Genomic DNA, 23,298 nt, shown 5'->3' with positions numbered 1-23,298 from the left:
GTCTTTCATATCTAGCTCAGAACACTCTAGAGTTTGAATGCGAACACAGGCTGTGGCAGTTCCATGTGAAAATTTCTTAGCTTTATTGTACAACTTCTTAAACTCATCACATAGACCTCCATTCAAGAAACTTTACTGTGTCTGAAACGATCAAATTCTGTATATGCCTCATATGCCTCACTTAGCTCATCTTTTTTGAAGATTTTGGCCATAAAGCAAAATGAGTTTGTCCACGCCATCGTCTGCATTGAGAATATCAACTGTCAATTTAATGAAAAGTTTATCTCTGACAGAGTTCTGTCCATCTTCTGGTAAAGATAATGCTATTGCTATACCTCGCTTTTTTGCCTCTAAATTTGTTAACGCTTGCCATACCGAAGGTGCATTCTCTTTCGACCCGTTCAGCTATCACCCAGGGGAGAGAGGGAGAGGTGGGGGGGAGGGAGGAAGGGAAGGAAGGAGAGAAAGCGGGAGAAGGAGAGGGAGAGAGAGAGAGAGACGGCGATATGTTCATATCTTATTCTATCTATGTATTCATCCATCAATCTATCAGTCTGTCTATATGTCTACATGTGTATCTATATATGAATAAATCGTCCTCTTTCTCTCTCTATCTATCTTTCTCTCTCTCTCTTTCCCTTCTCGCACTTATTTGTTTAGATTTGGTCGAGTTTCTTGCTCTTTCATTTGGATTTTTCTTTCAAATTTCTCTTTGTCTCTATCTTTCTTTGTTTTTCTTCTTTAATTACTCACAGATAGAAAGTAAACAAACACATCTCATTTTTCATCATACTCACTTTTTCTATACCCGTTTGTTTATTCTCTTTCCTTATTCTTTTCCATTTAATCGTGTTACGGTAACGCCCCCCCCCCCTTTCTGCGACAGGCGTTTCTTTCTCGTAAAAATAGGTGGAAGAGGGAGCGAGAAGGGGGAGGAGGGAAGTAGGTAGAAAGAGAGAGAGGGATGGAGAGGAAGAGGAGAGAGAGGGAGGGAAGGGGAAAAAGAGAGAGGGGGTGGTATGGGATGGAGGGACCGAGAGAGAGGGAGATGCAGCGAGAGAGGAGAGGGAGGAGAGAGAGAGAGAGATGGATGGAGGAATGGTTAATGGTATTATGATTATAGGTCTATAGTATAGACGAGGCTGAACATTCACTTATTATGTTTGAAGTGTAGATTCTATCATGAGTCTCTCTCTTTATCTATTTATCTATCCATCTATCTATCTTTCTGTCTGTCTATATGTCTACGTGTATCTATATATACATATCGCCGTCTCCCTCTCGCTGTGTGTGTGTGTGTGTGTGTGTGTGTGTGTGTGTGTGTGTGTGTGTGTGTGTGTGTGTGTGTGTGTGTGTGTGTGTGTGTGTGTGTGTGTGTGTGTGTGTGTGTTTCCCTTCTCGCAATTGTTTGTGGAGGTGTTGCTTTAGTTTCCCATTTTTTGTATTATATTCTTATTTTTGCCATTTCTTTTTTTATGGCTGTATCCTTAAATAAATTGTGTAAAGTAAATCAGTTTTTAACACAATTTTCTTTATGCTAGAATCTTCACAATTGTAGGAAGTCTTAACGTAACTTTAGGATTGTCAGTTTAAAAAATACGATGTTCTTATCCTCTTGCGTTATTTTGATATACCAGTTGATCTTTTGCGGTTTTATTCCTTAGTAGAAGATTAGTAGAGTGTATTCCACAATTACTTTAAACATATGACCGTTGACATCTAACTTAATCATTCTCACTTTTCTTTATTCCATTCAATTTTTTCGTGTTTCGGAAACGTTCCCCATTCGCCCCCCCCCCCCTCCATTCTGACAGAAGTTTCTCATGAATAAAAGAAAGAAAACAAGGCGGAAGAAGGACAGAGATGATGAAGGAGGTGAGGAAGTGAGAGATTTTTTTCCAAGTTTCCCCAGGTTGACACTGGAAAGGGTTCAACGTGTGCTACCCGTAAGTGGGGTTGGATTGTACTTGTGGTGGAGGGTCTAACGTATGATAAATAAGATGAAATAATAGATAGAGAGATCGTCACAGTGGGAGGCATGACTATTAGGAGTATATTATCTGGGAGGTGAGTTGTCAAATAGATTTTGGTTGTTATCTTCTAAGAGTAGTTTGACAAATGATTTGGTAAGTGCGGTTGCATGTTGTAGGTCTACAGTTTGAGGAAGGAAATAGTTATCAGGCCGTGAGTTTTGCAGGGCTGGGCAGGGAAGGAGATGGTGAAGAAGTGGGTCTGAGGTGATTTCGTTACCGTAGATGCACTTTTTTTTGCTATCTCCATGTTCAGCTGTCTCCCACAAGGAGAGAGAGGGAGTGGGAGGGAGGGAGGGGGATACATGTTTATCGTTATCTCATTCTCTTTCCCTTCTCACACTTGTTTGTTTAGATTTTTCTTGAGTTTCTTAACAACAAATTAACATAGTTTATATTTCTTTATATATATTAGTTTATATTTCTTATTGTTATATTGTTATAGATAATCGGCAAAGACGAGGTTGAACATCCTATCATTCATTATGTTTATTTTATGTAGATCCTATCATGATTCTTTCTCTGCTTATATATCTCTGTCGTTATATGAACATATCGCTCTCTCTCTCTATCTATCTCTCCTCGCATTTGTTTGTTTAAATTTTACTTGGTTTGCTTATTCGTTGTTTCCTTTCTTTACTATTCGTAGTTTCTTAACGTTTTTTTGTTTTTGTTTTTCTTTTATATAGCTGTTTTTATAGCTTTTTTTCTTCTTTTTTAAATACGAATATATCATTAAAGAATATTAACCTCATTTTATTATTTCTAATTTTCATGCATTCATTTATTTATTGTATTTCATTATACTACTCATTATATTTCAGTATAGAAGAGGGAAGATAGAGGGAGGAGGCAAGAACGAAAACAAGGAAGAGACAGAGGAGGGAGGGAGAGAGAGGAGAGGAAGAGAGAGAAGGGGTGGGAGAAAGGGAGAGAGAGATGGAGGGAGGGAGAGGTTGAGAGGGAAGAAGGAAGAGTAGAAAGAAAGAGAGGGGGAGGAAGGAAGAGAGAGGGAGGGAGGGAGGGAGAGGTTGGGAGGGAAGAAGGAAGAGTAGAAAGAAAGAGAAAGGGAGAGGAAGAGAGAGAGTGGGTGGGAGGTGGAGGGTCCAACATATGAAAAATCAAAGATAACCTTTAATACAGAAATCGTCACTATGCGCAGCATGACTATTAGTAGTATATTATCTGGGTGGTGGGTTGTCAAATAGATCTTGGTTGTTATCTTCTAAGAGTACTTTGACAAATGATAGGGCAAGTGCGGTTGCATGTTGTAGGTCTGCAATTTGAGGAAGGTAATAGTTATCAGGCCGTGAGTTTTGCAGGGCTGGGCAGGAAAGGAGATGGTGAAGAAGTGGTTCTGAGGTGATTTCGTTACCGAAGGTGCATTCTCTTTCGACCCGTTCAGCTATCACCCAGGAGAGAGAGGGAGAGGGGGGGGAGGAAGGGAAGGAAGGAGAGAAAGCGGGAGAAGGAGAGGGAGAGAGAGAGAGAGAGACGGCGATATGTTCATATCTTAATCTATATATGTATTCATCCATCAATCTATCTGTCTGTCTATATGTCTACATGTGTATCTATATATGAACAAATCGTCGTCTCTCTCTCTCTCTCTCTCTCTCTCTCTTTCTCTTTCTCTTTCTCTTTCTCTTTCTCTCTCTCTCTCTCTCTCTCTCTCTCTCTCTCTCTCTCTCTCTCTCTCTCTCTCTCTCTCTCTCTCTCTCTTTCTCTTTCTTTCTCCCTTCTCGCACTTATTTGTTTAGATTTGGTCGAGTTTCTTGCTCTTGCTCATTCGGATTTTCTTTCAAATTTCTCTTTGTCTCTATCTTTCTTTGTTTTTCTTCTTTAATTACTCACAGATAGAAAGTAAACAAACACATCTCATTTTTCATCATACTCACTTTTTCTATACCCGTTTGTTTATTCTCTTTCCTTATTCTTTTCCATTTAATCGTGTTACGGTAACGCCCCCCCCCCCCTTTCTGCGACAGGCGTTTCTTTCTCGTAAAAATAGGTGGAAGAGGGAGCGAGAAGGGGAGGAGGGAAGTAGGTAGAAATAGAGAGAGGGGAGGGATGGAGAGGAAGAGGAGAGAGAGGGAGAGAAGGGGAAAAAGAGAGAGGGGGGTGGTATGGGATGGAGGGACCGAGAGAGAGGGAGAGAGGGAGAGGTGGGGGGGGGGGAATGGGAAGAGAGAGAGAGAGAGAGAGAGAGAGATGGATGGATGGAGGAATGTTTAATGGTATTATGATTATAGGTCTATAGTATAGACAAGGCTGAACATTCAGTCATTATGTTTGAAGGGTAGATTCTATCATGAGTCTCTCTCTTTATCTATTTATCTATCTCTGTCTGTCTATATGTGTACGTGTATCTATATATACATATCTCCGTCTCTCTCTGTTTTCCCTTCTCGCAATTGTTTATGAAGGTTTTGCTTGAGTTTCCCATTTTTTGTTTTAGATTCTTGTTTTAGCAATTTCTCTTTATTTATGGCTGTATCCTTAAAGAACGTATATGACACAAATCAGTTTTTAACACAATTTTCTTTATGCTAGAATCTCCATGATTGTAGGAAGTCTTAACGTAACTTTAGGACTGTCAGTTTAAAAAGTACAATGTTCTTATCCACAGGCGTTATTTTGGTATGCGAGTTGATCTTTTCCGGTTATATTCCTTAGTAGAGGATTTTGTGCTTCAAAGAGTGTATTCCACAATTTTTTTAAACATATGACCGTTGACAAATATATGGTAATAAAGACATAACTTTACCCATTTTAATAATTCTCACTTTTTATATTCTCTTTTGTTTATTCAATTTCCTTATTCCATTAAATTATTTCGTGTTTCGGAAACGTTCCCCAACCGACCCCCCCCCCCCATTCTGTGACATGTTTCTTGTGAAAAGAGAAAGAAAGACAGAAAACAAGGAGGAATAAGGACTGAGAGGGGGAAGGAGAGACGAAGGGAGACGAGGAAAAGAAAGAGGGGGAGAAGAGGGAGAGAGGGAGGGAGAGGAAGAAAGATTTTTTTTCAAGTTTCCCGGTCTTGTTACTGGAACTGGTTTAGCGTGTTCTGCCCGTAAGTGGGGTTGGATTGCACTCGTGGTGGAGGGTCTAATCTATGATAAATAAAATAAAATATTAGATACAGAAATCGTCACTGTGGGCTGCATGACTATTAGAGGTATATTATCTGAGAGGTGGGTTGTCAATTAGATCTTCACTGTTATCTTCTAATAGTAGTTTAACAAATGATCGGGCAAGTGCGGTTGCATGTTGTAGGTCTGCAATTTGAGGAAGGCAATAGTTCTCAGGCCGTGAGTTTTGCAGGGCTGGGCAGGGAAGGAGATGGTGAAGAAGTGGGTCTGAGGTGATTTCGTTACCGAAGGTGCATTCTCTTTCAGTTATCTCCATGTTCAACTATTTTCCACAAGGAGAGAGAGGGAGAGGGAGGGAGGGGGATACATGTATATCTATATGCGAACATATCGCTCTCTCTCTCTCTCTCTCTCTGTCTGTTTGTCTCTTTCCATTCTCACACTTGTTTGTTTATATTTTGCTGGAGTGTCTTAACAACTAATTGATATAATTTATATAATTTTTATGCCTATAGGTCGGAAGAGACGAGGTTCAACATCCTATCATTCATTATGTTTTTTTTTCATGTATAGATTCTGTTTATCTATCTATACATTTCTCTCTGTGGATATACATATCCATCTTTATATGAATATATCACCGTCTCTTTCTCTCTCTCTCTCTCTCTCTCTCTCTCTCTCCTCGCATTTGTTTGTTTAAATCTTCTTTTGGTTTATTACTCGTTATTTTATTTGTTTATCATTCGCAGTTTCGTAACGTTTTTTTCCTCAACTTTTTCTTTTAAATTCCTCTCTGTTTCTATCTTGTTTCTAGTTTTTTTAGGTACGAATATGTCGTTAAACAACTTTAACCTTATTTTATTAATTCTGACTTCCATGCATTCCTTTATCTATTGTATTTCATTATGATACTCATTTATTTCCGCAACCGACCCCCCTTCTCAGACAGACATTTCCTTCTATAAAAAAGGAATAAGATAGAAGAGGGAAAGAGAGGGAAGAGGAGGCAAGAAGGAAAACAAGGAAGAGAGAGAGGAGGGAGGGAGAGAGAGAAGAAGGGAGATGAGGAAGAGAGAGGAGTAGGGAGAGGAAAAGGAAGAGAGACAAAGACAGAGATAGGGTGGGATGAAGGGAGAGGGAGAAGTAGGGAGAAGGAAGAAGAGGAAGGGAAACCGAGGGAGGGAGAGGAAAAGAAAAAGGGGGGCAGGGAGAGGGGAAGGAAGAGAGAGAGAAAGGGAGGAAGGGAGGGGAGAAGGGAGTTGAGGAAGAAAGAGATAGGGAGAAGGGAGAGGAAGAGAGAGAGAGAGAGAGAATGAGTGGAAGAGATAATTTTTAAAAATGCATAGTTTATAAGCCTACTTAAACCTCACATAAATAGACATCGTCCGGGTGGAGGAACGGTTAACGGTGCGGCTGGGGATTCCCCGAGGCCCGCGTTCGAGACCGTTCCATGCCAAGTGTGGAGTCACACGTAGGCCTCCCTTTTAGATTCGTTAAGTATATTAAGTATATTAAGTTAGTTTATTAACAATAACAGGTGAATTTATATAATAGTTATCATGTCTACAGTCGGCATAAATGAGACTGAGTATTTTATCATTCCTTATGTTCTACATGTAAACCCTATCATGATTCTCTCTTTATCTATTTATCTAAACATCTATCTGTCTGTCTATATGTCTACATGTGTATCTATATACGAAAACATCGTTTCTCTCTCTCTATCTATCTCTCACTCTCTCTTTCCCTTCTCACACTTATTTGTTTAGGATTTTGCTCGAGTTTCTTGCTCTTTCATTCGGATTTTTCTTTCAAATTTCTCTGTCTCTATCTTTCTTTGTTTTTCTTCCTTAATTACTCACAAATGTAACGTAATTTTTAATCATTCTCACTTTTTGTATACTCGTTTGTTTATTCTATTTCCTTATTCTTTTCCATTTTTCCGTGTTTCGGTAACGCCCCCCCCCCTCCTCCCCTTTCTGCGACAAGCGTTTCTTTCTCGTAAAAAGAGAAGGTGGAAGAGGGACCGAGAAGGGAGAGGAGGGAAATAGGAAGAAATAGAGAGAGGGGGAGGGAGGGAGGGAGAGGAAGAGAAAGAGAGAGAGAGAGGGAGGGAGGGAGAAAGAGAGAGGGGGGAGTAAGGGAGCGAGGGACTGAGAGAGAGGGAGGTGATGCGAGAGAGGAGACAGGAGAGAAAGAGAGAGAGGGAGAGGAGAGGAAGAGAGAGAGAGAGGGAGAGGAGAGGAAGAGAGAGAGAGAGGGAGGGAGGAATGGTTAACGGTATTATGATTATAGGTCTATAGTATAGGCTGAACATTCTATGATTCATTATGTTTTATGTGTAGAATCTGTCGTGACTTTCTTTATCTATTTATCTATCCATCTTTCTGTCTGCCTATATGTCTACGTGTATCTATATATACATATCGCCGTCTCTCTCTCTCTCTCTCTCTCTCTCTCTCTCTCTCTCTCTCTCTCTCTCTCTCTCTCTCTCTCTCTCTCTCTCTCTCTCTCTCTGTTTTTCCCTTCTCGCAATTATTTGTGGTGTTGCTCGAGTTTTCCCATTTTTGTAGTTTCTTATTCTAGCAATTTCTCTTTATTTGTGGCTGTATCCCTAAAGAAATTGTGTAATTGTAAACTCAATTTTCTTTATGCTAGAATCTTCACTATTGTAGGAAGTCTTAACGTAACTTTAGGACTGTCAGTTTAAAAAAATACAATGTTCTTATCCTCTTGCGTTATTTTGATACACCAGTTGATCTATTGCGGTTTATTCCTAAGTAGATGATTTTGTGTTTCAAAAAGTGTATTCCATAATTTCTTTAAACATATGACCGTTGACAAATATATGGTAAAAAACACATCCAACTTTATCCATTTTCGTCATTCTCACTTATATTTTCTTTTGTTTATTTAATTTCCTCATTCAATTCAATTATTTCGTGTTTCGGTACAAATAGAAATACAAATATTTCGTAAATAAACATCAAATTTGATGCTTTTATGATTTTCACATTTTATATAGCTGTTTGTTTATTATAATTCATGATTTAATTCAGTTATTTCGTGTTTCGGTGACGTTCCCAACCTATCCCTCCATTCTGTGACAAAAGTTACTTTCTCGTAAAAAAAAGAAAGAGAGAGAGAGGAAGAGGAAGGGAAAGAGGAAAGAGGGGAGAGAAATAGAGAGAGAGAGAGGGAGATGGAGAGAGGGAGACATGACTATTAGTAGTATATCATCTGGGTGGTGGGTTGTCAAATAGATCTTGGTTGTTATCTTCTAATAGTAGTTTGACAAATGTTGTAGGTCTGCAATTTGAGGAAGGTAATAGTTATCAGGCCGTGAGATGTGCAGGGCTGGCAGGAAAGGAGATGGTGAAGAAATGGTTCTGAGGTGATTTCGTTACCGAAGGTGCATTCTCTTTCGACCCGTTCAGCTATCACCCAGGAGAGAGAGGGAGAGGTGGGGGGGGGAGGAAGGGAAGGAAGGAGAGAAAGCGGGAGAAGGAGAGGGAGAGAGAGAGAGACGGCGATATGTTCATATCTTTATCTGTCTATGAATTCATCCATCAATCTATCTGTCTGTCTATATGTCTACATGTCCATCTGTATATGAACAAATCGTCGTCTTTCTCTCTCTCTCTCTCTCTCTCTCTCTCTCTCTCTCTCTCTCTCTCTCTCTCTCTCTCTCTCTCTCTCTCTCTCTCTTTCTCTTTCTCTTTCTCTTTCCCTTCTCGCACTTATTTGTTTAGAGTTTCTTGCTCTTTCATTCGGATTTTTCTTTCAAATTTCTCTTTGTCTCTATCTTTCTTTGTTTTTCTTCTTTAATTACTCACAGATAGAAAGTAAACAAACATATCTCATTTTTCATCATACTCACTTTTTCTATACCCGTTTGTTTATTCTCTTTCCTTATTCTTTTCCATTTAATCGTGTTACGGTAACGCCCCCCCCCCCTTCTGCGACAGGCGTTTCTTTCTCGTAAAAATAGGTGGAAGAGGGAGCGAGAAGGGGGAGGAGGGAAGTAGGTAGAAAGAGAGAGAGGGATGGAGAGGAAGAGGAGAGAAAGGGAGGGAAGGGGAAAAAGAGAGAGGGGGGTGGTATGGGATGGAGGGACCGAGAGAGAGGGAGATGCAGCGAGAGAGGAGAGGGAGGAGAGAGAGAGGTGGGGGGAGGGGATGGATGGGAAGAGAGAGAGAGAGAGAGAGGGATGGATGGAGGAATGGTTAATGGTATTATGATTATAGGTCTATAGTATAGACGAGGCTGAACATTCACTCATTATGTTTGAAGTGTAGATTCTATGAGTCTCTCTCTTTATCTATTTATCTATCTCTCCATCTATCTATCTTTCTGTCTGTCTATATGTCTACGTGTATCTATATATACATATCTCCGTCTCTCTCTGTTTTCCCTTCTCGCAATTGTTTATGAAGGTTTTGCTTGAGTTTCCCATTTTTTGTTTTAGATTCTTGTTTTAGCAATTTCTCTTTATTTATGGCTGTATCCTTAAAGAACGTATATGACACAAATCAGTTTTTAACACAATTTTCTTTATGCTAGAATCTCCATGACTGTAGGAAGTCTTAACGTAACTTTAGGACTGTCAGTTTAAAAAGTACAATGTTCTTATCCACATGCGTTATTTTGGTATGCGAGTTGATCTTTTCCGGTTATATTCCTTAGTAGAGGATTTTGTGCTTCAAAGAGTGTATTACACAATTTTTTAAAACATATGACCGTTGACAAATATATGGTAATAAAGACATAACTTTACCCATTTTAATAATTCTCACTTTTTATATTCTCTTTTGTTTATTCAATTTCCTTATTCCATTAAATTATTTCGTGTTTCGGAAACGTTCCCCAACCGACCCCCCCCCCATTCTGTGACATGTTTCTTGTGAAAAGAGAAAGAAAGACAGAAAACAAGGAGGAATAAGGACTGAGAGGGGGAAGGAGAGACGAAGGGAGACGAGGAAAAGAAAGAGGGGGAGAAGAGGGAGAGAGGGAGGGAGAGGAAGAAAGATTTTTTTTCAAGTTTCCCGGTCTTGTTACTGGAACTGGTTTAGCGTGTTCTGCCCGTAAGTGGGGTTGGATTGTACTCGTGGTGGAAGGTCTAACCTATGAATAATAAAAGAAAATATTAAATACAGAAATCGTCACTGTGGGAGGCATGTCTATTAGGGGTGTATTATCTGAGAGGTGGGTTGTCAAATAGATCTTCACTGTTATCTTCTAATAGTAGTTTGACAAATGATCGGGCAAGTGCGGTTGCATGTTGTAGGTCTGCAATTTGAGGAAGGAAATAGTTCTCAGGCCGTGAGTTTTGCAGGGCTGGGCGCTCTCTCTCTCTCTCTCTCTCTCTCTCTCTCTCTCTCTCTCTCTCTCTCTCTCTCTCTCTCTCTCTCTCTCTCTCTCTCTCTCTCTCTCTCTCTCTCTCTCCATGCATTTGTTTCAATTTTGCTGGGTTTTCTTACTCGTTTCATTTGTTTGTTTCATTCAGATTGTTCTTTGATATTGCTTTGTTTTTCTAGCTGTTTTCTTCTTTTTTAAGATACGAATTCATCATTAAAAAGAGATTAACCTTATATTATTCTTTCTGACTTTCATGTGTTCCTTTATTTATTGCATTTCATTATACTACTCATTGTATTTCATTATAGAAGAGGGGGAGGAGGCAAGAAAGAAAACAAGGAAGAGACAGAGGAGGGAGGGAGAGAAAGGAGAGGAAGAGGGAGAGAAGGGGTGGGAGGAAGGGAGGGAGGGAGAGGTTGGGAGGGAAGAAGGAAGAGTAGAAAGAGAGAGGGAGGAAGGGAGAGGGAGAGGAAAAGAAAAAGGGGGGCAGGGAGAGGAGGGTGGAAGGAAGGGAGACGAGGAAAAAGGAGATGGTGAAGACAGTGGGTCTGAGGTGATTTCGTTACCGAAGTGCATTGAGATGGTTGGCAAAGTTCTGATTAATGGTTGTGTTCTCAAGGGATAGTGGCTTGTCTGTGAGAACAGAAGGCAAATTTGGATTGGCAACAAACATCAGCTGATATGAACTCCAACCATACACCATTGCCAAACAATTCTTTGCGTTGACAGCCCATGCCAAGGCAACTTCCAGGTTCAAATTTGGTTGATCTTCAAGTATCTTCTCTACACAGTCGTCAACAACAGCATGGTTTCTTTCACATATTCCGTTCGTTCACATATTCTGTTCTCACACATATCACGAAAAATCTCATTGGCAAACTCACCACCATTGTCTGCTAGGAACGTTTTTGGTGGTCCCATACCACTGCCTATCCATAAAGTCATGATCTTGTCTGTAATTACCTCTGGGGACTCCTTGTGTCTTGTGGCTACATAAACTAGATGTAAAAATTATACATTGGATTTCCATTCTTTCAGGTCAGTCGCTACAACTTCATTGAAATCTGTTGCCAGAGGAAGGGAGACAGCTGGTCGTGCTGGAGTCTTCTTGTACTGTTTACACAACTCACAGTTCTCAGTCACTCTATCAACACACACCATGTGTTCTTCTGAATAACCCCCTGCATCCTTTAAGAGGGATTTCAAACGCTTTGCTGATGGGTAAGCAAATTGTTTATGTACTTTCCGTATGATAGCAGTAGTTTCTGTTGGCTTTGAGGGTACTAATGCAGACTTTGTGTCTTCAACACTCACATTTATCTGATTAATTGGTACGCAATTGTGTCCAGATGATGTACTTTGGAGCTGAACTTCTTTTCCAAAAATGGATGCACAGTCATTCTCCAGATCAGGCTTCACTTTTGCTTTCTTCATTGAATCTTTGCTGAGTAACAGAGTTCTATCACTGGTCACAACATCTGACTGTATTTCACACTCTGTGCCAGCAATAACACAAGGGAACTTCACAATCCACTTAGATTCGAGAACACTTCCACCACCAAACTTGATTTTGGCCATAAAGCAAAATGAGTTTGTCCACGCCATCGTCTGCATTGAGAATATCAACTGTCAATTTAATGAAAAGATTATCTCTGACAGAGTTCTGTCCTTCTGGTAAAGATAATGCTATTGCTATACCTCGCTTTTTTGCCTCTAAATTTGTTAACGCTTGCCATGCTTTGATTTCATCCACCCAGCGATTGTATGACGCTATATGATTGCTAACGCTATACACTACGCTTCATACACTTTTTCGCTGTTTAAGTCACGCTTCACTCTACACTGTTCACACCTTGGATGACTATTTCATTAGTCATTGTCTTTATCACTCACGCTGTTCAAGGTCACTGTTTCCAAAGCACGCTCTGCTACCATGTTAGTTTAGAAGAGCACTCCTTGAATCAACAACATTTATTGAAGACTCCAGCACCTGTGGAATATATGGAACATAGCATGTAATACAAACAATAACAGAGAAATGATACTTAACAGTGTTTCTGTACAAATACAAATATATCGTAAACAAACACATCTAAAACAAACACATCTAATTTTATCCAGTCTTTTATCATTCTCACATTTTATATAGCTGTTTGTTTATTCTATTTCATTATTTTATTTAGTTATTTCGTGTTTCGGTGACGTTCCCAACCTACCCCCTCCCCCACACACACAATTTTGTGGGAGAAGTTTCTTTCTAGTAAAGAGAGAGAGAGAGAGAGAGAGAGAGAGAGAGAGAGAGAGAGAGAGAGAGAGAGAGAGAGAAGGCGGAAGATGGACTCTCTCTCTCTCTCTCTCTCTCTCTCTCTCTCTCTCTCTCTCTGTCTCTCTCTCTCTCTCTCTCTCTCTCTCTCTTTCTTCTCATATTTGTTTGTTTGAGTTTCTTAGCAAAAAATAAATATAATTTAGATATCTTTTATGGTTATAGGTTTACAATCGGCACAGACGAGGCTGAACATCCTATCATTCATTGTGTTCTATATGCAGAACCTAACATGACTCTCTCTTTATCTCTCTCTCTCTCTCTCTCTCTCTCTCTCTCTCTCTCTCCCTCTCTCCCTCTCTCCCTCTCTCTCTCTCTCTCTCTCTCTCTCTCCTCGCATTTGTTTGTTTACATTTTGCTTGGGTTTCTTACTCGTTGTTTTATTTTTTCACTCATATTTTTCTTTTAAAATTTCTCGGTTTTTATTTCTCTTATTTCTAGCCGTTTTCTCTTCTTTCTGTTTTTAGATACAATTACATAGTTAAACAATATTAACTAATTAAAGGGAAGGAGGGAAGGAAGTAGGCAGGAAGATGGAGGGAAGAAGGGAGACGAGGATGAGAGAGAAGGAGGGAGAGGGAGAGGAATAGAGAGAGACGAAGGGAGAGGGAGGGAGGCAGGAAGGGAAGGAGAGAGATGAGGAAGAGAGAGCGAGGGAGGCAGGAGGAAGAGGGAGAGAGAGGGAAGGAGGGATGAAGAAAGATGAGGAAGAGAGAGTGAGGGAGGCAGGAGGAGGGGGAGGAAGAGAGAGAGAGAAAGGGAGGGAGGAAGAGAGAGAGAGAAAGGGAAGCAGGAAGAGAGAGAGAGAAAGGGAAGCAGGAAGAGAGAGAGGGAGGCAGGGAAGGAAGTAGAGGGAGAGGAAGAGACAGAGGGTTGGATGAAGAGAAGGAAGAAGGGAGATGAGGAAGAAAGAGAGAGGGAAGGAGAAGGAGAGGGAGAGGAAGAGATAGGAAAAGAAAGTAAAAAGGAAAGGAAGAGAGAGAGGGAGGGAGGGAGAGGAAGAGGGAGAGAGAAGGTGAGGGAAAGAGAGAGTGAGAGGAAAGGAAGGAAGGAGAGAAAGCGAGAGAGAGAGAGAACGAAAGGAAGAGAAAATGTTACAAATGCATAGTTTATAAACCTGAATTTATATAACAGTTATCATTATAGGTCTACGGTCGGCATAAATGAGACTGAGTATTTTATCATTCCTTATGTTCTACATGTAAACACTATCATGATTCTCTCTTTATCTATTTATCTATCCATCTATCTGTCTGTTTATATGTCTACATGTGTATCTGTATATGAAAACATAGTCTCTGTTTCTATCTATCTATCTCTCACTCTCTCTCTCTCTCTCTTTCCCTTCCCACACTCATTTGTTTATGATTCTGCTTGAGTTTCTTGCTCTTTAATTCGGATTTTTCTTTCAAATTTCTGTCTCTATCTTTCTTTGTTTTTCTTCCTTAATTACTCACAAATGTAACGTAATTTTTAATTATTCTCACTTTTTGTATACTCGTTTGTTTATTCTATTTCTTTATTCTTTTCCATTTTTCCGTGTTTCGGTAACGCCCCCCCCCCCTCCCCTTTCTGCGACAGACGTTTCTTTCTCGTAAAAAGAGAAGGTGGAAGAGGGACCGAGAAGGGAGAGGAGAGAAGAAGGTAGAAATAGAGAGAGGGGGGAGTAAGGGAGGGAGGGACCGAGAGAGAGGGAGGTGTTGCGAGAGAGGAAATAGAGGAGAGAAAGAGAGAGAGGGAGAGGAGAGGAAGAAAGAGAGGGAGAGAGAGAGAGAGGGAGGAATGGTTAACGGTATTATGATTATAGGTCTATAGTATAGACGAGGTTGAACATTCTATCATTCATTATGTTTTATGTGTAGAATCTGTCGTGACTTTCTTTATCTATTTATCTATCCATCTTTCTGTCTGCCTATATGTCTACGTGTATCTATATATACATATCGCCGTCTCTCTCTCTCTCTCTCTCTCTCTCTCTCTCTCTCTCTCTCTCTCTCTCTCTCTCTCTCTCTCTCTCTCTCTCTCTCTCTCTCTCTCTCTCTCTCTCTCTCTCTCTCTCTCTCTGTTTTTCCCTTCTCGCAATTATTTGTGGTGTTGCTCGACTTTTCCCATTTTTGTAGTTTCTTATTCTAGCAATTTCTCTTTAATTGTGGCTGTATCCCCCCAAAAATTGTGTAATTGTAAACTCGATTTTCTTTATGCTAGAATCTTCACTATTGTAGGAAGTCTTAACGTAACTTTAGGACTGTCAGTTTAAAAAAAAATACAATGTTCTTATCTCTTGCGTTATTTTGATACACCAGTTGATCTATTGCGGTTTATTCCTAAGTAGATGATTTTGTGTTTCAAAAAGTGTATTTCATAATTTCTTTAAACATATGACCGTGGACAAATATATGGAAAAAAACATATCAAACGGTATCCATTTTAATCATTCTCACTTGTTATATTTCATTTGTTTATTCAATTTCTTTATTTTTTTCAATTATTTCGTGTTTCGGTAACGTTCCCCATCCGTCCCCCTCCCGTTCTACGACAGGCGTTTTACTCGTAAAAAAGAGAAGGCGGAAGAGGGACAGAGAAGGGGGAGAAGGGAAGAAGGGTAATGAAGGAGTGAGAGGTAGGGAGGCAGGGAGGGAGAAAGGAGAGAGAGGTTGAGGGGAGACCAAGATAGAGAAAGGGAGGGAGGGATAGGGAGAAGAATGAAAAGAGGATTTTTAATTTATAAAAAATAGGTGGTAGGTGAGGAGCGATGTAGGGAGAGGGAGAGAAAGAAAAAAGTGTGAGAGGATGATATAATAGTTTAAATGCTATTCATCTATCTAATTGTCTGTCTTTATGTCTACATTATCTATTTACGGATATATGGCCGTCTCTCTCTCGCTCTCTCTCTCTCTCTCTCTCTCTCTCTCTCTCTCTCTCTCTCTCTCTCTCTCTCTCTCTCTCTCTCTCTCTCTCTCTCTCTGTCTGTCTGTCTGTCTCTTTCCATTCTCACACTTGTTTGTTTATATTTTGCTGGAGTCTTAACAACTAATAGATATAATGTATATAATTTTTATGCTTATAGGTCTACAGTCGGAATAGACGAAGTTAAACATCCTATCATTCATTATGTTTTTTTTATATATAGATTCTGTTTATCTATCTATACATTTCTCTCTGTGGATATACATCTCTATCTTTATATGAACATATCACCGTCTCTTTCTCTCTCTCTCTCTCCTCGCATTTGTTTGTTTAAATCTTCTTTTGGTTTATTACTCGTTATTTCATTTGGTTATCATTCGCAGTTTCGTAACGTTTTTTTCCTCAATTTTTTCTTTTAAATTCCTCTCTGTTTCTATCTTGTTTCTAGTTGTTGTTTTTATATACGAATATGTCGTTAAACAACTTTAACCTTATTTTATTAATTCTGACTTCCATGCATTCCTTTATCTATTGTATTTCATTATAATACTCATTTATTTCCGCAACCGACCCCCCTTCTCAGACAGACATTTCCTTCTATAAAAAAGGAATAAGATAGAAGATGGAAAGAAAGGGAAGAGGAGGCAAGAAGGAAAACAAGGAAGAGAGAGAGGAGGGAGGGAGAGAGAGAAGAAGGGAGATGAGGAAGAGAGAGGACGAGGGAGAGGAAAAGGAAGAGAGACAAAGACAGAGAGATAGGGTGGGATGAAGGGAGAGGGAGAAGTAGGGAGGGAAGAAGGGAGAAGAGGAAGGGAAACCGAGGGAGTGGGAGAGGAAAAGAAAAAGGGGGCAGGGAGAGGGGAAGGAAGAGAGAGAGAGAGGGAGGGAGGGAGGGAGAGCGGAAAAGAGAGAGAGAGAGAGAGAGAGGGGGGAGGCAAGAAGAGAGATGAATTTCGAGAGGGAGAGAGAGAAAGGGAGGGAGGGAAGGAGGAAGGGAGTTGAGGAAGAAAGAGATAGGGAGAAGGGAGGAAAAGAGGGAGAGGAAGAGAGGGAGATCGAAAGGAAGAGAAAGAGAGGGTGGGAGGAAGGAGGGAGGGAGAGAGAGAGAGGTAAAAAGGGAGACGAGGAAGAAAGAGAGAGAGGAAGGGAGATAGGGAGGGTTGGAGGAAGAGAAGGAAGAAGGGAGATGAGGAAGAAAGAGAGAGGGAGAGGAAGAGATAGGAAGAGAAAGAAGAAAGGAAGAGAGAGAGGGAGGGAGGGAGAGGAAGAGGGAAAGAGAAGGTGAGAGAGTGAGAGGAAAGGAAGGAAGGAGAGAAAGCGAGAGAGGAGGAGAGAGAGAGAAAGAATGAGTGGAAGAGAGAATAAAATAAACGCATAGTTAATAAACCCACCTAAACCGTCCATGAATAGACATCGTCCGGGTGGAGGAACGGTTAACGGTGCGGCTGGGGATTCCCCGAGGCCCGCGTTCGAGACCGTTCCATGCCAAGTGTGGAGTCACACGTAGGCCTCCCTTTTGGATTTGTTAACATTAACATTAAGTGTGTTAAGTGTGTTACGTTCGATTATTAAGAATAAGAACAGCTGTGGTGAATTTATATAACGGTTACAATTATAGGTCTATAGTTGGCATAAAGGAGGCTGAGTATTTTATCATTCCTTTTGTTCTATATATAGATCCTATCATGAGCTTCTTTTTTTATCTATTCATCTATCTATTTTTCTATAGGTCTACACGAGTATCTATATAGTCCCCGCCTTTCTCTCTCTCTCTCTCTCTCTCTCTCTCTCTCTCTCTCTCTCTCTCTCTCTCTCTCTCTCTCTCTCTCTCTCTCTCTCTCTCTCTCCCTTATAACACTTGTTTGTTTAGATCTCCTTGAGCTTCTTCCTCATTGTTTTATTTATTTTTCAATTACTTTTTTTCATTTAGATTTTTCTTTCGAATTTCTCCGTCTCTCTATCTTTGTTTTTCTTTCTTATTTATATACAAATGCATCGTAAACAAACACATCAAATTTTATCCATTCTTTCATCATTCTCACATTTTATATAGCTGTTTCTTCATTATATTTCATGATTTTATTCAGTTATTTCGGAGATGAAGGGAGAGAGGGAGGGAGAGGAAGAAAGAGAGAAAGGGAGGGAAGGAGGGAAAGGAAGAGAGAGAAAAAAAAGAATGTTGACATTGGAATGGGTTTAGCGTGTGCTACCCTTAAATGCGGTTGGATTGTACTCGTGGTGGAAGGTCTAACCTATGAATAATAAAAGAAAATATTAAATACAGAAATCGTCACTGTGGGAGGCATGTCTATTAGGAGTGTATTATCTGAGAGGTGGGTTGTCAATTAGATCTTCACTGTTATCTTCTAATAGTAGTTTAACAAATGATCGGGCAAGTGCGGTTGCATGTTGTAGGTCTGCAATTTGAGGAAGGAAATAGTTCTCAGGCCGTGAGTTTTGCAGGGCTGGGCAGGGAAGGAGATGGTGAAGAAGTGGGTCTGAGGTGATTTCGTTACCGAAGGTGCATTCTTTTTCAGTTACCTCGATGTTCAGCTATCTCCCTCTTTTTCTAGCTGTTTTCTTCTTTTTTTAGATACGAGTACATCGTTAAACAATAACTTTATTTTATTAATTCCGACTTTCATGTATTCCTTAATTTGTTGTATTTCATTATACTACTCAATCTTTTTCGTATTTCGGTAACGTTCCCCCCTTCTCAGATAGACGTTTCCTTCTATAAAATAATAATGATAATAATAATGATGATAATAGTAATAAAATAAAATAGAAGAGCGAAAGAGAGGGGGGAGGAGGCAAAAAGGAAAACAAGGAAGAGATAGAGTAGGGAAGGAGAGAGAGGTAGAGAAAAATGGAGATGAGGAAGAGAGAAAAGGGGAGAGGGAGAGGAAGAGAGAGAGAAGGAGGGAGGGGGATACTTGTGTATCTATATACGAACATATCTCTCACTCCATCTCTCTCTCTCTCTCTCTCTCTCTCTCTCTCCTCGCATTTGTTTGTTTATATTTTGCTTGGGTTTTTTACTCGTTGTTTTATTTATCATTCGCAGTTCCGTAACTTTTTTCACTCAGATTTTTCTTTTAAATTTTCTCGGTTTTTATTTATCTTATTTCTAGCCGTTTTCTCTTTTTTTTTTTTAGATACAATTACATAGTTAAACAATATCAACTTTACTTTATTATTTCTCATTTTCCATGTTCTTTCTAGTAAATAATAAAATAAAAAGTAGAAGAGGGAAAGAGAAGAGGGAGGGAAGAAGGGAGACGAGGATGAGAGAGAAGGAGGGAGAGGGAGAGGAATAGAGAGAGACGGAGAGAGAGGGAGGGAGGCAGGAAGGGAAGGAGAGAGGTGAGGAAGAGAGAGCGAGGGAGGCAGGAGGAAGAGGGAGAGAGAGGGAGGAGGGATGAAGAAAGATGAGGAAGAGAGAGTGAGGGTGGCAGGAGGAGGGGGAGGAAGAGAAAGAGAGAAAGGGAGGGAGGAAGAGAGAGAGAGAAAGGGAGGGAGGAAGAGAGAGAGGGAGGCAGGGAGGGAAGTAGAGGGAGAGGAAGAGACAGAGGGTTGGAGGAAGAGAAAGAAGAAGGGAGATGAGGAAGAAAGAGGGAAGGAGAGGGAGAGGAAGAGATAGGAAAAGAAAGAAGAAAGGAAAGGAAGAGAGAGGGAGGGAAGGAGGGAGAGGAAGAGGGAGACAGAAAGGGAGGGAAAGAGAGAGTGAGAGGAAAGAAAGGAAGGAGAGGAAGAGGAAGAGAGAGAGAGAGAACGAGAGGAAGAGAAAATGTTACAAATGCATAGTTTATAAGCCTACCTAAACCTCACTTAAATAGACATCGTCCGGGTGGAGGAACGGTTAACGGTGCGGCTGGGGATTCCCCGAGGCCCGCGTTCGAGACCGTTCCATGCCAAGTGTGGAGTCACACGTAGGCCTCCCTTTTAAATTTCTTTAACCATTAAGTATATTAAGTTCGTTTATTAACAATAACAGCAGCTTTGGTGAATTTATATAACAGTTATTATTATAATAACTACGGTCGGCATAAATGAGAGTATTTTATCATTCCTTATGTTCTACATGTAGACCCTATTATGATTCTCTCTTTATCTATTTATCTATCCATCTATCTGTCTATCTATATGTCTACATGTGTATCTATATATGAGAACATCGTCTCTCTCTCTCTATCTCTCACTGTCTCTCTTTCCCTTCTCACACTCATTTGTTTAGGATTTTGCTCGAGTTTCTTGCTCTTTCATTCGAATTTTTCTTTCAAATTCCTCTGTCTCTATCTTTCAAATATAACGTAAACAAACACATCTAATTGTATCCATTTTTCATCATTCTCACTTTTTGTATACTCGTTTGTTTATTCTGTTTCCTTATTCTTTTCAATTTTTCCATGTTACGGTAACGCCCCCCCCCCCTCCCCTTTCTGCGACAGACGTTTCTTTCTCGTAAAAAGAGAAGGTGGAAGAGGGATCAAGAAAGGGGAGGAGGGAAGTAGGTAGAAAGAGAGAGAGGGAGGGAGGGAGAGGAAGAGAAGAGAAGAGAAGAGAGAGGGAGGGAGGGAGGGGGAAAGAGAGAGGGGAGAGTAAGGGAGGGAGGGACCGAGAGAGAGGGAGGTGATGCGAGAGAGGAGAGAAAGAGAGAGAGAGGGAGAGGAGAGGAAGAGAGAGAGAGGGAGAGAGAGAGAGGGAGAGGAGAGGAAGAGAGAGAGAGGGAGGGAGGGAGAGGAAGAGAAGAGAAGAGAGAGAGGGAGGGAGGGGGAAAGAGAGAGGGGGAATAAGGGAGGGAGGGACCGAGAGAGAGGGAGGTGATGCGAGAGAGGAGACAGAGGAGAGAAAGAGAGAGAGAGGGAGAGGAGAGGAAGAGAGAGAGAGAGAGAGAGGGAGGAATGGTTAACGGTATTATGATCATAGGTCTATAGTATAGACAAGGTTGAACATTCTATCCTTCATTATGTTTTGTGTAGAATCTGTTGTGACTCTCTTTCTTTATCTATTTATCTATCCATCTTTCTGTCTTCCTATATGTCTACGTGTATCTATATATACATATCGCCGACTCTCTCTCTCTCTCTCTCTCTCTCTCTCTCTCTCTCTCTCTCTCTCTCTCTCTCTCTCTCTCTCTCTCTCTCTCTCTCTCTGTTTTTCCCTTCTCGCAATTATTTGTGGTGTTCCATAAGAGAAGGTGGAAGAGGGACCGAGAAAGGGGAGGAGGGAAATAGGTAGAAAGAGAAAGAGAGACAGGGAGGGAGAGGAAGAGAAGAGAGAGAGAGACAGGGAGGGAGGGGGAAAGAGAGAGAGAGAGAGAGATGGGGGGGATAAGGGAGGGAGGGACCGAGAGAGAGGATGAAGCAAAAGAGGAGAGGGAGGAGAGAGAGAGAGAAAGGGAGGGAGGGAGAGAGAGGAAGAAAGAGAGAGAGAGAGATGAAGGAATGATTCACGGTATTATGATTATAGGTCTATAGTATAGACGAGACTGAATTCTATCATTCTTTATATATCATGTGTAAATTCTATCATGAGTCTCCATCTTTATCTATTTATCTATCTATCTATCTTTCTGTCTGTCTATATGTCTACGTGTATCTATAAATACATATCGAAATCTCTCTCTCTCTCTCTCTTGTTTTTCCCTTCTCGCAATTGTTTTGCTGGAGTCTCCTTTATTTTGTTTTATATTCTTATTTAAGCAATTTCTCTTTATTTATGTTTGTATCCTTAAAGAAATTGTGTAACGTAAATCAGTTCTTAACACAATTTTCTTATGCTAGAATCTTCCCGAATGTAGGAAGTCTTAACGTAACTTTAGGACTGTCAGTTTCAAAAATACGATGTTCTTATCCTTTTGCGTTATTTTGGTATGCCAGTTGATCTTTTGCGGTTTATTCATAAGTAGGTGATTTTGTGCTTCAAAGAGGGAATTACATAATTTCTTTAAGCATCTGACCTTTGAGAAATATATGGTAAAAAAACACATCCAACTTTATATCCATTTTCGTCATTCTCACTTCTTATATTTTCTTTTGTTTATTTAATTTCCTCATTCTATTCAATCATTTCGTGTTTCGATACAAATAAAAATACAAATTTTTCGTAAACAAGCGTCAAATTTGATTTATTTTTTATCCTTTTCACATTTTATATAGCTGTTTGTTTATTATGATTCATGATTTTATTCAGTTATTTCGTGTTTCGTTGACGTTCCCTACCTACCCCCCCCCCTTTTTATTTCTTTCTCGTGAAAAAAGAGGGAAAGAAAGCTAAGAAAACAAGATGGAAGATGGACAGAGAGGGGGTAGGAGGGAAGAAGGGAGACGAGGAAAAGAGAGAGAGAGTGGAAGAGCGAGGGAGAGGAGGAGGTAGGGTAAGAGAGAGGGAAAGGAAGAGAGATAGGATGAAGGGAGGGAAGGAGGAAGATGGAGAGAGAGAGGGTGGGGAATTGAGATTTTTTTTTCAAGTTTCCCTAGGTTGACACTGGAACGGGTTCAGCGTGTGCTACCCGTAAGTGGGCTTGGATTGTACTCGTGGTGGAGGGTCTAACGTATGGTAGATGAAATAAAATATTAGATACAGAAATCGTCACTGTGGGCAGCATGACTATTAGGAGTGTATTTAGCGTGTGCTACCCTCAAGTGGGGTTGGGAGACGAAGAAAAGAGAGAGAGGAAGAGCGAGGGAGAAAAGGAGGAAGGGTGAGAGAGAGGGAGAGGACAGGAGATAGGGGGCGGGAGGGAGGGAAGGAGGAAGAGAGTGGGAGGGAGGAAAGGAGGGAGAGAGAGAGAGGGAGAGGAAGATGGAGAGAGGTAGGGAGGGGAAGAGAGGGAGAGGAAGAGTGATTTTCTTTTCCAAGTTTCCCCATGTTGATACTGGAACGGGTTCAGCGTGTGCTACCCGTAAGTGGGGTTGGATTGCACTCGCGGTGGAGGGTCCAACATATGAAAAATCAAAGATAACCTTTAATACAGAAATCGTCACTATGCGCAGCATGACTATTAGTAGTATATTATCTGGGTGGTGGGTTTTGTCAAATAGATCTTGGTTGTTATTCCTTAATAGTAGTTTAACAAATGATCGGGCAAGTGCGGTTGCATGTTGTAGGTCTGCAATTTGAGGAAGGTAATAGTTATCAGGCCGTGAGATGTGCAGGGCTGGGCAGGAAAGGAGATGGTGAAGAAGTGGGTCTGAGGTGATTTCGTTACCGAAGGTGCATTCTCTTTCGACCCGTTCAGCTATCACCCAGGAGAGAGAGGGAGAGGTGGGGGGGGGGAGGAAGGAGAGAAAGCGAAAGAAGGAGAGGGAGAGAGAGGGGGAGACGGCGATATGTTCATATCTTTATCTATCTATGTATTCATCCATCAATCTATCAGTCTGTCTATATGTCTACATGTGTATCTATATATGAACAAATCGTCGTCTTTCTCTCTCTATCTATCTTTCTCTCTCTCTTTCCCTTCTCGCACTTATTTGTTTAGATTTGGTCGAGTTTCTTGCTTTCATTCGGATTTTTCTTTCAAATTTCTCTTTGTCTCTATCTTTCTTTGTTTTTCTTCTTTAATTACTCACAGATAGAA

At 40.6% G+C, this 23,298-nt stretch overlaps 1 long non-coding RNA gene across 1 annotated transcript in view; it reads left to right on the top strand.

The window, feature by feature from the left end:
- Positions 1-1,771: 1,771 nt before the first annotated feature.
- LOC138867770 (uncharacterized) overlaps positions 1,772-23,298 on the top strand; it is a 35,176-nt gene continuing 13,649 nt past the window's right edge. Inside the window, exons 1-2 of the long non-coding RNA XR_011399878.1 lie at positions 1,772-1,875; positions 11,522-11,704. This is a non-coding gene — a long non-coding RNA (uncharacterized lncRNA). The remainder of the gene's footprint in view (positions 1,876-11,521; positions 11,705-23,298) is intronic.

This window comes from Penaeus vannamei, chromosome 32, assembly GCF_042767895.1.
Source record: "Penaeus vannamei isolate JL-2024 chromosome 32, ASM4276789v1, whole genome shotgun sequence".
In the NCBI taxonomy this organism is placed as follows: domain Eukaryota; kingdom Metazoa; phylum Arthropoda; class Malacostraca; order Decapoda; family Penaeidae; genus Penaeus; species Penaeus vannamei.
This window is presented reverse-complemented; position numbering and strand designations above follow the sequence as displayed.